This window comes from Barbus barbus (assembly GCF_936440315.1).
Source record: "Barbus barbus genome assembly, chromosome: 44".
In the NCBI taxonomy this organism is placed as follows: domain Eukaryota; kingdom Metazoa; phylum Chordata; class Actinopteri; order Cypriniformes; family Cyprinidae; genus Barbus; species Barbus barbus.
In genome coordinates, this window is record NC_136722.1 from 7,556,913 (window position 1) to 7,571,444 (window position 14,532).

Below are 14,532 nucleotides of genomic sequence, written 5' to 3' on the forward strand. Positions count from 1 at the left end.
AAGGATATTTATGACATGACAAGCAGGTATCAATCAGTCCATTATAAAACATACAAAGAGTGCATGACTGCCTATTATCGAATCAAAATCCATTTCAGATCACAAGTTATTAAATGCACTCTGATGATTTAAAGTGGGTTTTGAGCAAAAACGTTAATAATTACAAAGTCCCTTTCAAGGAAAGTCCGTTCACTCGGCCGCCATATTTGCAACACCTCCGGGAAGCTCAAACAAGACCAAGTCCTATCTAAATGAATGGAGGAATCCTGAAATCTCAAAAACAGTTCGCTTAATTCAGGATTAAATTACATATTTCAAATCGGCAATAAAATCTGAAGTGAACTGCCACATGAATGTTGTTTCTTATGCTCAAATAGCGTTTAAAAAGCTTATTTTTCTGGCTAGAAAGCTTCTATGGGAACCGGAGCTTCTAACTGCCGGTGCAGTGACACAATAGGTGTTTTTGATTTGAAGCGGCCCTGCTCAGAATGATCAGTGTATGACAATACAGTACCACAAGAGCAGACGGATCCTTATGCTTTTGAATAACTCTAGTGGCACTTTGTCATACACTGATCATTCTGTGCAGTGCCACTTCAAGTCGAACACACCTAATGACTAATCAACAATTGGCTCTTTCATTTAGAAGGTGGGACTATCCCGCCGCACTTTCTCCCATTCATAAATATAGGAGTGAAAAATAAATGTAAAATAAGTATTTATTTTTATTTATTTTTTCCCTTTTTATATTTACTATTGAAGTGTTGTATGCATTTGTAAATTTTATTTAATTTCTGTATTTTCTTAAATGGGTGTGTGTATAGATTATTTACAGAGTGTTAACTTGTAGTTTTAGTTACTCTTTCTTATTTGTAAGTCGCTTTGGATAAAAGCATCTGCTAAATGACTAAAAGTAAAGTAAAAGGACTGAACTGTCTTTGAAAATGTAATTATCAAAGACTATAGAAATACAATGTAGCTTGATGCTAATGTACCAGCATTAATTTAAGATAAATAACTTGTTTCTGATGAACATATATTGAGCAGAGGACGATGTAAACCACACGAGATACATATGCTACATGCAGAAAAAAAGTATTGTTGGTCAGCGCCACCTAGCATGCAGGCGTGAATTAACAGAAGGCGAATAATCGTTTCGCGCTCTGTGTGAAAGCAACATTTGCGGGCGATTCACCTCGCTTTTTCGCATTGCGCTCAGTGTGGAAAGGCCTTTGATTTACAAGTTTCAGCAGTATTGCCAAATCACCTTCATCAAATTCATCCCTAAAGAATAGGGGGTCAAAATTCCTTTTGTCAGGCTTAGTCTGGCAATAATTTGGACTTTAAGAATTTAGACTGTAATATGACATAACAGGGATAGGCATTGTCCTGCAGCATTTAGCTCCAACCCTAATCACATATACCTGCCTGTATAAGAAATCCTGAAGACTGGGTTGAATTTTTAATGTTGGATTATGCCTGTTTCACACCGCAAGCTTGAGCTTCATGTCAGCGTAACTACGTTGTCGCTGCATCTGCAGATTTGTCGTGAGTATTCACAGACAGGAAGCATTTGTACAGCGTCACAGCAGTGGCTCCAAAGCTACATATTACGGTGGCCAGGAGGGGACATGTTCGGTTGACTTAGTTTTGTCATTGCCACGACATGTTAACTCGTGGGGAACGTGATATGTCATTGCCATGAGATACTAGGTGTGTTCGACTCCATGTAGCATTGTGCAGATCGATCGGCAGCCAACTTGAAGTGCATTCTGGTTAGAAATTGTCCGATTTGAGACTGCACCGAAACCACGCATTAAAAGTAGCATGAGAGTGAAAGACCGAGGCTGTGTTCCACTCCACTTTTAGACATGCACTTGCGAACTTCCCTAAGCACTTCCCCTCGGGGGAATCCCCACTGCCATTTTGAAGTGTGTTCCACTTCGTGAAGTGAACGAGGGAAGTTTAAATGACAGACCCTCGACCCCTCGATTTTGACAGGGATTGAGTCTGCTTCATATGCACACTTCAGGCCACTTCATAGACCACAATGCAACACGATTGTGATGTCATCGCAGATTGCGTTTAATTTATCCCCACCCCAAACAACACTATAATATATAAATTATTTATTTATTTTTTTACATTTATAACAGCCCAAGCATACCTATATGCATATAGAATGCTGCACCAAACAAATTTGTAAGGGGAAAAATGTAAACAATAAACCAACTCTATAGCTGATTCTAAGTGATTAAGGGCTTAGGACATCCTAATTCAGCCGATTCTAAGGGTTCCACCAGAAGTAGGCACTCATGCAACATAATCGAGTATGTGCATCCGAGTAAACGAGACGGAGGGAAGTTTGCGAGTTAAGGGCATAAAAAATGAACTGGAACGCAGCCAGACACAGCCAGCACAGTATCTCCAGAGCAGCTGCAGGAGCTCTGATGACAACGCAGCTGTTTCACAATTGGCCGAATTCACCGCATGAGAGCTGTGTGTTTCTTGTTTATTCTGACACCTGCAGTTCTACTCATGCACACAAATGTGTTTTATAACTAAAAGCTGCTTTACTGTAGTCACAATGTTATATTGTGTCATGTTTATTAAAACCCTGATAAAATTATATATTTAACAACTCTATTGGTATTTATAGGCTTATGTTGAACTTTATTCTTGTACAGATGGTGCTGTATTAAACAGTTACGTTTTCATGAAGCAACAGAAAAGTCTGTTCTCTGTAGCTCTAGCAGTGCTTTGATGCCATACAACGATCGTTCCGCGTGCACAGTGCCATGACGTCATATACGTTTAAAGCCGAGAAAGCAAAATCATGACTGAGGCAGAGGATCAAACGTCTTCCAGAATTCTCTCTGCACAAAAAAAAAAAGCTCAACAGCAATAAAACAGTAAGCTAAAATGACAAACTAGCTTGCATAAGGTTTATTAACAAAAACGAATAAAATGAGGCATGGCATACACCACATTCTGTTTTATATACCGACTAATAAATTACAGAATGTTTAGCAAACACTGAGGAATCAGATAAATAAAAAAGAAAGCATCCATAGCGTAACGATATCAAGCTTTTCAAAATGAAAACAAACTGGCTGTGGTGACAGTGCTTGCATGTTTTTTTTTCTCCCACAAACCAGAGGTGGTAAACATGTTGGTATTTTTAAGAAGCGGTCTTTTACTTTAGCTTGAAAACCAAATCCTCCATCCGCCGTCGTTTCCTTAATATTTGCATAATTTTTTACCGCACGTGGCGCACACCTTCGCACTGATGCTAAATACAGAGAGTATAAACCAGGCTCTACACCTGAAGCGTTCTCACTGACAGCGCCTCTCTTCACTTGAAGAGTGAAATCTGAATCCTGCTACAATGTGCCGCAACTCAGCAACACGCGCTGTATGGAGCAGACGCTTTGGAGCAGCGCAGACCATGCACTCGCACAAATGCGACCACGTCAAGTTTTAACTCGTACATTCTCAAAAAATTGTCAAATGCAACCATTTTGGTCACAGTCTAGAGCCCTGGATCATGATTAAAATACAGTGGTTGCCTCTAGTTTTAAATGGAAAGAGCACCGACATACAGGGACGGATTATGGGTTGTGTGGGCCCCTGGGCAAAACGTTCGCGAGGGCCCCCCCCCCCCTTAAAAAAATAAAAAACGCCAGCATTGGATGGCTAGTTGTAACGTCATCATGCCACTTGTGGGTCCAAACTAGTGCGGCGTACTATGGGACTGAGCTCGAATCAGTGTTGCCAGCTTCTTTCGATGGAAAGTAGCTAAAGCCAGTTTGAAAAGTCGCTAAATGTCGCCAGATGACGCCATGCGTTAATTAGCATATTCATTACGTCATCGCGTCATATTACCTTTTACATTTGTTTGTCTCTCTGTGCTCATACTGTATTTTAATGCAGCCAAATTCTCAATAAAACTGTTTTCCTTTATATATTTAACTGTTTATGTTGTCAGTCAACGGGATAAATATGAACTAGTGACTGAAACGCAGCCCTTTAAGAATACATAACCAGCTCTCCCTCCCAAGAAGTTAGTCTGCACAAAAATACTAATTTATAATCGAGCCGTCGTCTGATTAAATCAAATAATACACGCAGGATAAGACAAGACAATTCCTGTGCTGTGATTTCGGCTATATTTGCATGTAAAATTAGAGAAACAACATAATATCTATTTGAACTGAACGCGCTGCTCCTCTCAGCCGCTCACTGAACAGAGAAAGAGGTGCGTGCGCGCTGACCTCGCGCCGTTGCGGCAGTACCAGCGATCACAGAGACTCGCTAAGGTTTGTCAAAGAAGTCGCTAGATTTGTCGCTAGTCGCTTTTGGGGAAAAAGGTCGCTAGGGTGGTCTGAAAAGTCGCTAAGTTGGCAACACTGGCTCGAATAGCTTCAGCATCAGCGACTTCTTATAGGAAACAATCGCTGTCAATCAAAAGGAGATGCAGTCGACAAACCCTCCAATCATCACGCAGAAGCCCGGAGTCCAGCCCCGCCCACTCCTCCATTCACCCCCAGAGACGCTGAGCGTCCGGGGGCGGGACATAATCGCAGCAACTGTCTACTACAGCATGCTGTCTGCTGTTCTAGCATCGAGTGAAATAACCATCAGACAGAAGTCAGAAAATATTAGAACTTGTCCAGTTTTAATCAACAATGCAAACTGATCATGCAGTTTGAATGTCATACAATTCATGCTCTAAATCAAAGCACTTTTGCTAATCATCCCATTTCTATTCAGCAGCCTGGTTATTACCATGGGAAAAGATAGGTCTCTCCCCATGATTTACGCATTGCAAGTTCTTCAATGTGAAAAAAAACTGTTATTAACACCAACTTTCTCAAATTAATTCAAATATTTATTATTTGGAGTGTCATTATTGATGTCACGTACATTCACATCAGAAGAGACCAGAGCGACGAAAGTCATTATTTCTCTATGGAGAGTCGGCGAATTGGCCGAACAAAGCAAATTCACTGGCAGCGAAGCGAATTGGGCGACCAGAGCGAAAAAGAGAAGTTAAAAGTCAGTTAACCTTATGTAATGAGTTATGACGCGGTTCGGTGAAAACCAATTCTAATATATAGATTTACCAACGCCCCACGGTAACAGGCTATACCAAACATTCCAATGAGCGAACAAAGTGAATAAAGCAAATTCAACAACGAAGCTTCTTCAACGGCCTTGGCGACGTGTTCGCTTTGGTCTCTCCTGGTGTGAATGTACAGTGACAGCCATGTTGGGGCACGGTTAGTGATCACACTACATGTGTACCGTGTCCAGCTGAACCATGCCAGAATCCACCTGTGTACCATATCCCCATACAGAACGGAGTGATCAGGGGTGTAGTGGTAAAATAAGAGGTGGGTGAACTACGAATTCTGTGATCACATTTTGTGCATAAACTATACTATGATGTGCATTTAGATCAATTAAGAAGTGGGTAAACTCTAATTCTGAAATTTCAGAGGTGGGTAAACCGTGTTTACTTGCGTTTAGCCTCCACTACAGCCCTGGGAGTGATTACACTGGTCAAACTCTTACACTGCTACACTGGTCTGGGGGCCACTCAGCGGGCAGGTTAACCGCCTCCATCCCACCATGCTACCGCTCCCTAGTCAGAGGGCCTTCTGTAAGGCTGTTAACACGCCCCCTCCTCTCCCCCCAGAAGCCAGGGGCCCCATGGTAGGGGCCCTTGTAATCAGATGGCCCTCTAAAGGTACACTACACCCTCCTCCCTAGGGCCTCCTAGTAGGGCCCTCATAATCAGAGGGCCCTCTAAAAGCCCCCAAAACCCCCATCCTCCCTAGGACCCCCTGGTAGCCAGAAGCCAGGACTATAATAGGAGGGCCTAAGAGGGCCTTCTAAAAGTAGGCTCCCATGCACCCATTTCCCTTTAAAGTTCCTATAGCAGGGCCGGGGGCCCCCTGAAAGCACCGACCCCCCCACCAGCACAACCACCACAATTCAAGGGCCCTTGGCAGCCAAACGCCCTCCCTATAGGGTCAGGGGCCCTTGTAGGCAGAGGATCAAAGAATGTAGGCCCTCTAAAATAGACAAACGAAAATACATTGTTGATAAGCGTTGCAAATTGTTTTGGGCTAGGGGCCCCACGGGCCCCCTGCACCCCTAGGGCCCCTGGGCAGCGGCCCCGCTGGCCCGGTTCGTAATCCGTCCCTGCCGACATAAGCCTTATTTTGTTCATATGAAGAGATTTCTTTGTGTTATTTATTTGATTTGGAGCTTGTTTTAACATTTCAATTTAGTTTTATTTACATTTACATTATATTTACATTGTTATTTAGCAGAAGCTTTTATCCAAAGCAACTTACAAATGAGGACAACAGAAGCAATCAAAACCAACAAAAGAGCAATAATATGCAAGTGCTATATTAGTATTAATATTAGTATTATTATTATAGTCTTATTTTAATTTCACAAAGAAATGTGCAGCATTTTGTCCAAGCAATAATAAAAGGACACATTTAATTTATAATTTGTTAAATCTAATTTTATACCAAAAAAAATTGTGAATCGTAAAATCAAAATAGTGAATCAAATTGAATCGTGAGTTGAGTGAATCGTTACATCCCTACTGTAGGGTCATTCTTACTATTTGGTGTAACTATGGACTACGTTGAAAAGAGTGGTGTAGAAGTTTTCACCATGAAGCTTACACTGGTGATGTACTGGAGAGAAAATGGATTTCACCCTAAATGATATAATTTTCAGCAGTAAAAAAAGTGTTTCAAAGCTTGTTGTTTTGTAGAACATCACAGTTGATATGAGAACACTAGAGCCTATAGATAGGGAGTACGTGTTATTTAATAAAATAAGGTAACGCTTTAGATTACAACCCGCAACGTACTGTAAGTAAACAGAATTTACATTAACGTTTTTGCAATTATAGTGTCAATCCCTCCATGTAGGTATAAGAGAACAATGTGTAGTTTGGGGAATAAAGGGGTGGTAAACCTGTAAAATTACAAATTATTTCTACTGTAAGTATTTTGAAACTAAGGGGTACCTACAGTATTATAATATTACGAGGTATATAGGCTATACAACAATCTTATATTTGCAAGCGATTTAGCAAAAACATTACGTGCAGGCCTACTTTTTAAACACGCTGGGTTATTGTTTCAATCCAAATGATCGGTTGAGACTGTTGGGTTAGGAAACTGAGTTGATTTGACCCAATTTGGGTTGATGTCAGTAATAAGTAACCCGACGGTGTTGGGTTAGGAACAGTGTTGCCAAATCTGCGGTTTTCCCAGGGAACCCGCCTTGAAATGCGATTGGGCTAGTTTTGAGTAGCAATAGGCCTTTATCACAGTCTGCGTGTCATCACATCCAGCTCCTATAAGTAGCATAAAGGAATTTCCGCCTGCTTTATTGTCAGTGAACAGACGCCAGTTTTGTGAAGAAAAATAAACTAATTCAGTTTAGTTTAACATTGACGCAATAAACGTCAATGTTAAAACTGCGTATTTATACCAATTCCATTTCCATATCATGTCATCCTTCATTTTAATGTGTAACATTAGCGACGCAACTGTCAGCGCTGCCAGTGTTGCCACTCAGATTAATGAGCACGCAGCTCAAGTTACTGCCAGAGGAATACTCGGACTGATTTTATTTAATTAGTGGGTGCTTGCCAAAGGCAAGGCACTCACTATTGTTATTGCTCAAACTTATTTTCTTCTTTATTCCGCCGAAAGTTTGGCCCGTAACTCCTCCCGCAGCTTTTGTCACAGACCCACGAATGAGGCGTCAAATCGTGCGGATTATTCGGGAATGGTGTGCTATGACTTTTATAAGCGATCGGGGGTACGGTGTTCGCCCCAGGGGCGAAAAAGCGGCCAAAAAATCCCATAGACTTAACATTGCGACAAACTTTGACGAGTCATAGCTCAGAGCGAGGATTTCACAGGAACTTGTGATTTGCCACATTTGAAGAGGCTGGCAGGCTCTGTAAGAACATACCTCACAATGGGGTAAAAGTTGCACTCCTGGGGGGCAGGAGCTGCCCAAAATTTCCCATTTACTTACTATGGAGCAGGACGTCCCATGAAATGCATGCGTTTCACCTACTATGGTAAATTGCATAGGGATTTTGTATTGAACATAGCTCTGGATCACAGTGTCATAGAGACAAGGGGACGGGCTCATTTTACTCAGACGACCAATCAATCTCTCAGGATCATTGTGAAGCTATCAAGCCACGCCCTAGCAACCATTTAGAGCACCTTAGCAACAAGTTCCATAGACATCCATTGAAAGAGATTAAAGGGATCTCTCCGGACTGAATTGTCATAGAAACAAGAGGGTGGTCTCATTTGACTCGGAGCAGCAAACAGCCAATCATGAATCACCTCAACACTTCCTAGCCCCTCCCTAGCAACCATTGTCGAGCACCTTAGCAACCAAAATCCAAAGAGGGATATCTTCCATTCTGAATGTCACAGAGAAATGTGAGTTGCTTAATATCATTCATACTGACAAGCAGCTTTTGGAGTGTCATGATTGGCAGCTGCCAAGCCACTCCCTAGCAACCAAATATAGTACCCTAGCAACCAAAATCCAAAGAGGGATATCTTCCATTCTAGCACATAGAAATACTACTTGCACCCTTGCAACCGAGTGGTGAGTTTTGTCACTGCAAGCACCCACTCACATTTTCTTCAGGAAATGTACATTCTAGTTTTAAATATTTAATTTATTTTTGAATTATATTTATTGTGATTAACCTCCTGCTCTTGTTCACAGTTTAATGGTGTGTTTTGAAGACGTATATGTGCTGAATTTTACATAAATAATCCACAACAATGCCATGCTATGGGCACAGCCATTGATAGAGGCTGCAGCGGAAGTTCTTTAACACTATTTGAATCCGCTTTTCGAATGCGGAAGTGTGATAAAGGCCTATTGGGTGGGTTTTGTTGTGAAAACCTGGCAACCCTGGTTAGGAATGTGGAGGTTCAAAGGCGAACAGTTTTGTGTACGACGAAATCCGTGTCTGTGGTCCTTACGATGGAAACGTGGAAAATAGGAATAAATCATCTAAGTGCACACGAGGGACAACTTTGAAACTGTCTGGAGTGTGTTCATTTAATGATGTTTTATTAACAAGGTTCGGGAGGAGCGCGTCAGATATTTAGCCTAATTAACACAGGAGGTTCGCACTCAAGTTAATCAATGTACGGCTATAAATACAGCTGACATGCCTCTGTTCATTTGACGGATAATCAGCATCCCTCCACCACCCCTTCTCCACTCAAGAAGGTATCACTAGAGTTCTCACCATTCCTGAGCCCGGAGCCCTTCCCCAGGACAGCACGTCAACTACGCATTACTATACTCGCCAAATACGCATTACCTTACTTGTGCTAAATATATGTAAGTGTGAACTTGTGAAAAACTGGAACAGTGAATGTGCTGATTGGGAACTGGAATGGTGCTTGAGACGAGTCTATCCGTGTTTGCGGCGCTCGTGACAGGAATATGTCTTAAATACAAGAACACTAATCGAAGCGAAGAGAAGAGAGATTTTTCAAACTGACTGGAATGTGTTCTTTTAAAACTGGAGGGTTTTGTCCAAGTATGTTCTCACAACATTGAGCGGTGATTGAAACTGGGAACTGTGAAATAGTCAAAATGGTGCTTGAGGATGTAGATCAAAACGGTAAAAATCAAAGATGGTAAAATCCTGTCAGTTTGCTATAATTGTTTAATCTTGACTTTCAGTGTTTATTACTGTGTGTTTATTGACGTGATGGTTTGGCCATAATAGTTTAACTTCGTCAGTGGGTGAAAAACATGAACAAATTGAACAAACTTTACTTTTTTTCTGAACTGGTGTAATGTTTGTTTTATTATCTGTTGCCTGTGTTGTTACTGTTGTTATATTGTGTGATTTTAATTTAAAAACCAAAATTTCAAATAATATTTGAATGAAATAATAGTCACCATCTTTATTGATATATTACCTGATATTTAATATGACCAACTGTATAAACAATCATTTCAGAGCAATTTGTTGTAGCCACTTACTGTCAGTCATGTGTCGTGTGTCATGTGTTTCCCTCTTGTGTCCTTATTTGATTTGTTTCGTGTCCTTGTTGAGTGTGATTATCAGTTAATTATGTCCAGCTGTGTTTTGTAATTAGCCTGTGTATTTAAGTTCCTGACTGTTTAGTTAGATTTGGTCTGGTCTACTCGTTACTCCTGGTGTTCATGTGTCTGCCCTGCCTTGTCTTGCCCTGTTTGGATTTATTAAAGACTGTTTTATTTGAGTCTATTCCACGTCTCTTGTTCCTCGTTCCTCCCTGTTCTGTCATACACAACAGGGAGGAACCATCTAAAAAAAATGCTGGCGATGGCTGGCAACTTTTTTTTTTTAAACGCTGGCAGGGAAAGAGTTAATTACAGACCGATCTTGAGTCTCCCTTTTCTGTCAAAGATATTAGAAAAGGCAGTATCATCACAACTATGTTCCTTAGAGAAAAATGATATATGTGAGGATTTCCAGTCAGGTTTTAGACCATATCATAGTACTGAGACTGCTCTCATTAGAGTTACAAACGACCTGCTTTTATCATCTGATCGTGGTTGTATCTCTCTATTAGTGCTACTGGATCTTAGTGCCATTTTTGACACTATCGACCATAACATTATTTTAAATAGACTAGAAAATTATGTTGGCATTAGAGGAAGTGCACTGGCATGGTTCAAATCGTGCTTATCTGACCGCCATCAATTTGTGGCAGTAAATGAAGAGGTATCATACCAATCACAAGTACAGTATGGAGTACCTCAAGGCTCAGTACTTGGCCCCTTTTCACGCTTTACATGTTACCCTTGGGAGATATCATTAGGAAATGTGGTGTTAGCTTTCACTGTTATGCTGATGATACCCAGCTCTAGATTTCTTCGCGACCTGATGAAACTTACTAATTTGCAAAACTAATGGAATGTATAGTTGATATCAAAAACTGGATGACTAGCAATTTCTTACTGCTAAATTCAGAAAAAAAGGTGTTAATTATTGGACCAAAAACTTTTGCATGTAATAGCCTAGATCACTGTCTAATACTTGATGGCTGCTCTGTAAATTCTTTGTCATCAGTTAGGAATCTAGGCATACTTTTTGATGACAATTTTTCCATCAAAATACATGTTTCTAGCATTTGTAAAACTGCATTTTTCCATCTTAAAAATATATCTAAATTACGACCTATGCTCTCAATGTCAAATGCAGAAACATTAATTCATGCATTCATGATCTCGAGGCTAGATTATTGTAATGCTTTATTGGGTGGTTGCTCTGCACGTTTAATAAATAAGCTCCAGCTTCAAAATGCAGAAGCTAGAGTTCTTACTAGAACCAGGAAGTATGACCACATTAGCCCGGTTCTGTCAACACTGCACTGGCTCCATATTAAACATTGTATACATTTTAAGATCTTGCTAATTACCTATAAAGCCCTGAATGGTTTGGCACCTCAGTATTTGAGTGAGCTCTCATCGCATTATAGTCCTTCACGTCCGCTGTGATCTCAAAACTCTGGCCATTTGATAATACCTAGAATATCAAAATCAACTGCGGGCGGGAGATCGTTTTCCTATTTAGCACCCAAACTCTGGAACAATCTACCTAACACTGTTCGGGAAGCAGACATACTCTTGTCAGTTTAAATCTAGATTAAAGATCTGTCTCTTTAACCTTGCTTACGCATAATACACTATCACATTTCTATAATTAAAATCCTTTAAAGGATTGTTAGGCTGCATTAATTAGGTCAACCGGAACCGGGAACACTTCCCAAAACACCCGATGTACTTGTTACATCATTAGAAGAATGGCATCTACGCTAATATTAGTTTGTTTCTTTCTCATTCGAGATCACCGTAGCCACCCAGATCCAGACTGTATCTGGATCAGCACCTAGAGATGACCTCTACAGCCAGGACACCTAGATGAGCCCCAGAGACTGATCCCCAGTGAAGACCCTGCCTCCAAAACTGCCATCGGGACAAGACCACAGGAACCAGATGAGTCCTTTGCACAGTCTGATTCTGCTTTAGCCTAGATTTAAACCGCTGATTTTGTCTGGCCAGAGGAGAATGATACTATTTCGACAAACTATTTCCCCGTCTAAATCCTGTAAAGCTGATATAAAGCCACCCAGCTTTATATCAAGCCGATGTAAAGCTGCTTTGACACAATTTGCATTGTTAAAAGCCCTATACAAGTAATATTGACTTGACTTGACTAACTACATGGAATAAGGGAGGAACAAGTTGGGCTTAAACACAGAACAGGTGTATATTTGCACAGTAATTACAGAGAAAAGTGTTGCCCTAGTTTTAATTTAATTGTTTGATGGCCAAATTAAACCCTCTATTAAATTAAACCCCCTTTTTTGTGCTATAAAAACATCATAGTATACATCCACTAAAATACAAATGTATCATGATTTTTTTTTCTTTCTGTGAACAGCTGGAAAAAGTTAACCTTGTTTTAAATTCCATTGAACCTTGATGGTATATCATGCAAAGTTATTTGGTGATGGTGTTGGGAAGTTGCTGAGATCGATGAACAAGTTTTCATAAAGTAAGCTGACTTGTGAATTATAAATCATACCTGAAACTCTTAACTCATTTCACTAGATGTCCAGTTTTTTTGTTCAGTAATCTCCATGTTTCCTTTAATAATAGAATGGTTAAAAATACCTAGACCTATAATAAAATACCAGTGTAAAATTGTCAAAAGAATATTGTCTTTCTAAATCACTCCCATACATAAGATTATTGTTTAGGCCATACCACGTAATATTAGAAGGTACCCCTTAGTTTCAAAATACTTACAGTATACAGTAAATGACTTGTAATTTTACAGGTTGTTACCCATTTATTCCCCAAACGTCGCCATGTTATTCTCCTATACCTACATGGAGGTACACTATAATTACAAAAAAGTTGTAACTTCAGTTTACTTACGCAGTCCTTTGCAGGTTGCATATCTGGTTGTTACCCCTTATTATACAAACATAACACATTGTTCCCTTATACCTACACGTACGTTCTTTATAGGTACACTATAATTACAGAAACGTACACCGTAAATTCAGTATACTTACGCAGTTCTTTGCGGTTTGTAATCTAAAGCGTTACCAAATATAATTATATTTTCAGAATGACATTTATTTTATTTTTTTCAAACTTCAGACTTTTTTCAAAAGTCTTTGGGGTAAAACGCCCCCAGCGGGCAATGAGCAATTACTGTAGTTATTCTGTTCTGAACATCAGATCAATTGTTTTTCCATCAAATGTTCAAACTAGTTGGTTGAATAAACATATTTTGATTTATATTTAAAAATTACCTCAAGATAGCATGAGGTAGCTAGTTAGCATCAGCTAACAAAATGTTTCAAATAGGCTATTATAATTTTGTATTTCATAATTATTGATTATATTCTTTTTAATTTTAAGCAGAAACTGTCTGTACTCTGATTTTGCTGTAAATGCATAAAGCAAATTTCTTTATCAGACTGGGGGGGCATTTTACCCCACCCATGGAGGCGTTTCCGTGAATCATTCTAAAACACTAAAAAAAAGGGTGAATTAAGGAGAGTTAATTACTCTGCTTCTTGTAGATAGTTTGCCACCAAAAAGTATTATACTTCCTGAGAGACATGTTATTAGAGAAACATTCAAGGGATATGTTCAGAGGGACTTTTCGTCAGAGTAAGGACATTCAATTCAGGGACACGACATGTTTTAAAGACGTTAAGCATTACAAATGTATAAATAATAAAATGTTTTGTTGAGGAATATTATAAATCATGTCATGGGGACTCAAATGGCACTGAATGCTAGGAATGACCCTGTATCGATTACAGGGAAGAAAAGCTATTTTATTGCTTTGCATGATAATAACTTTTTCACTCAAAGTTTTGTAGAATTCTTCATTTTCTTTCTTGGCATACACCAATTCTTGTTAAAACACACTAGAAATGCTTATTCTGTGAATTTTTAGCACTTTTGTGTGAAATATTTATTTTGTCTATCAAAAGTGTGATGTCGCTTTGAGTGTCATCAGCGCAGCAAAAATAGACTGGGCACCAAAACCATCGCTTCAGTGCTGCTCATATGTTGCCCCTGCTCCTGGTGTGAATGCTCTCATTGGTCACACTTTATATTAGGTGGCCTTAACTACTATGTACTTACATAAAAAAATAGTACAATGTACTTCTTGTGGTCATATTGTATTGCAATTGTGTTGCTATTGAAGTAGGACACGGGTAAGGTTAGGGTGGTATGGGTAGGTTTAAGGGTGGGATAAGGTGTAAGGGATGGGGCAATTATAAATGTAATTACAGAAATTAATTACAGATGTAACTACATATAGGTATTTAAAAAAATATAAGTACAATGTAAAAACATGTATGTACACAATAAGTACATTGTATCAAATTATTCATTTAAATGTAAGTA

General features: G+C 39.6%; 1 protein-coding gene across 1 annotated transcript in view; it reads right to left on the reverse strand.

Moving 5' to 3' along the window:
- The window catches only part of elovl2 (ELOVL fatty acid elongase 2), a 74,220-nt gene that overhangs the window by 3,394 nt on the left and 56,294 nt on the right, over window positions 1-14,532 (reverse strand). The window lies entirely within an intron of this gene.